Below are 2,858 nucleotides of genomic sequence, written 5' to 3'. Positions count from 1 at the left end.
TAAATACACAAATTACTGGGGAAAAATAGAAATACTTAAACATTCCCTATTACATATGACCTCAGTAGTGTATATGGGTAACATCACAAAGCAATGGAAAACATGGGCATTCGGTAAATTGACTGGAGAAAAAAAAAAAAAAATATATATATATATATATATATTCTCATTTCTTCCCTCAACAATAAAATAATATAAAAGCATTAGAGTAAAATGTACTTGGAAACAAAAGGGGAGGAATATGTGTAATATTTGTTAAATTGGTGGGTACCTTCTTCGCCCTTTATATATTTTTATTATCATAGCTTTTTATAATAAATGTGTTTTTTTACCTTATTTTGTTTTGTATTTGGTAGAGACAGGGTCTTGCTCCTGGGCTCCTCCCACCTTGGCCTACCAAAGTGCTGGGATTACAGGCATGAGCCACCACACCTGGCCTGATCCTAATTTTTAAAAATATGTGTATATACATTTGCATAGGAAAAAAGAATGGAAGGAACCCAGCACTTTGGGAGGCCGAGGCGGGCGGATCACAAGGTTAGGAGATTCAGACCATCCTGGCTAACACCGCGAAACCCCGTCTCTACTAAAAATACAAACAATATTAGCCGGGCGTGGTGGTGCACGCCTATAGTCCCAGCTACTTGGGAGGCTGAGGCAGGAAAATTGCTTAAATTCAAACAGCAGGGGTTGCAGCGAGCCAAGATTGCACCACTGCACTCCAGCCTGTGCGACAGAGTGAGACTCTGCCTCAAAAAAAAAAAAGAAAAAAAAAGAAAAGAAATGGCCAGGTGCGTTGGCTCATGCCTGTAATCCCAGCACTTTGGGAGGCCAAGTAGGGCAGATTGCCTGAGGTCAGGAGTTTAAGACCAGATATAAAGATATTTTCTTTATCTGTATTTTTCTGGTTTTTCTGCACTTAATTTTAAGAGATCTACCCCCGCCACCTTCGCAGTAGCGGCTTTGGATATATGAAAGTTGGGTGAAGCTGTGGAGGGACACACTGTGAGAAAAGAATCAGGAATGGGATGGGGTTTTGCTCACCTCAAGCCCTCCTCCAGCCCCAAACCCCTCTCCTTTCATTCTCAAAGATATTAAGGAAATCAAGGTCAAATTGCCAGCTGTGTGGCCTTGGACTGATTCCTCACCCTGTCTGAGCCCTTTCCCATATATGTCATGTGGACTAAATTTCTGGAAAAGGCTCCCAGTCCTTTTCTTCCTTTCCTTCCTAGCACTGCTAAGCAAGACACAGGGAGTAACAGCTTTGCTTAGCAGTGCTGGGAAGGAAGGAAGGGAGAGAAAAGGAAGGTGGGGAACATGGGGTGAGGAGGAGAAAGCTGGCATTGGAATGGCTGGTGGGTGTGGCAGAGGCAGCAGGGTGGGACAGGTAGAGGGATTGGTCCCCTCCTGTCATCTTCTCTGCCCTGGAGCTTTGAGGGCATGATTACCCAATCTCTGGATGTAACTCTTAGAAAGTCTCTGCTGGGCTGGGCACCGGACATGGAGTCCAAAGACCTGCATTCCACTCACACCTCACATTGGCCACCTGTGACCTTGGGCAAATTAGTTCCTCCTTTGAGCCTTGTCTTGCTCAGCTATGTAAGGAGTTAATGCTTGGCTGGTTGCAACAGCTCTAGGAAAGGTGCTTTATAAAAGGCTAAGCAACTATGGTGCTGTCAGTGATGAACAAACTGTGGCACACCTTCCCTTGTGTTTTCAAATGTCTTTATCAAGGTGTAATTCACACACCACACGATTCGCCCATTTTAAATGTGTGCTTCAGCAGGTTTTAGTCTATTCACAGAGTTGCACAATCATGATCACAATCTATTTGAGAACATTTTCATCATCCCAAGAAGAAATCTGTACTCTTGCCAGGAGCAATGGCTCCTGCCTGTAGTCTCAGCGATGAGGGAGGATTGCTTAAGTCTAGGAGTTCAAGACCAGTGTAGGCAACATTAAAAACAAGAAAACCCCCCAAAAAACCTTAGCTGGGTGTGGTGACACAAACCTGTAGTCCCAGCTATTCATGAGGCTGAGGCAGGAGGATCACTTGAATCCAGGAGTTTGAGGCTACAGTGAGCCATGATCCTACCCCTGTACTCTAACTTGGGCGACAGAGCAAGATGACTCAAACAAATAAACAAACAAACTAAAACTAAAAACAAAACCATACTCTTATTTTATTTTTTAGAGATAGAGTCTAATTTTGTTGCCTAAATTGGTCTTGAACTCCTGAATTCAAGGAATCCTCCGCCTCAGCCTCCCAAAATGCTGTAATTTCAGGTGTGAGCTGCACCCAGCCAAAACCCTACTCAGGAGCTCTCACCCTCCAGTCTTCTCAGACCCCTGAGCCCCAGGCAAGTACTCATCTACTTTCTATCTCTATAGATGTGCTTATTCTGGACATTTCATAGAAATGAAATCATATAATGTGTTGTCTTTTGACTGACTTCTTTCATGTAGGATAATGCTTGCAAGTCTTGTTCATTTTGTAACATATATAAACATTTAATTCCTTTTTATAGTTGAATAATATTCCATTGTATGGGTATGCCACATTTTAGGTATCCATTCATCAGTTGATAGACATTTGTGTTTTTTTCCCTATTTTGGGGCTATTACGAATAGTGCTGCTATTAAGTTTTTGTATAGACACATGTTTTCATTTCTTTCTTTTCTTTTTTTTGAGATAGAGTTTTGCTCTGTCGCTAGGCTGGAGTGCAATGGTACCATCTCAGCTCACTGCAACCTCCGCCTCCTGGGTTCAAGCGATTCTCCTGCCTCAGCCTCCCGAGTAGCTGGCACTACAGGCATGCACCACCATGTCCGGCTAATTTTTTGTATTTTAGTGTAGA

Source organism: Macaca thibetana, chromosome 20 (assembly GCF_024542745.1).
Source record: "Macaca thibetana thibetana isolate TM-01 chromosome 20, ASM2454274v1, whole genome shotgun sequence".
NCBI lineage: Eukaryota > Metazoa > Chordata > Mammalia > Primates > Cercopithecidae > Macaca > Macaca thibetana.
This window is presented reverse-complemented; position numbering follows the sequence as displayed.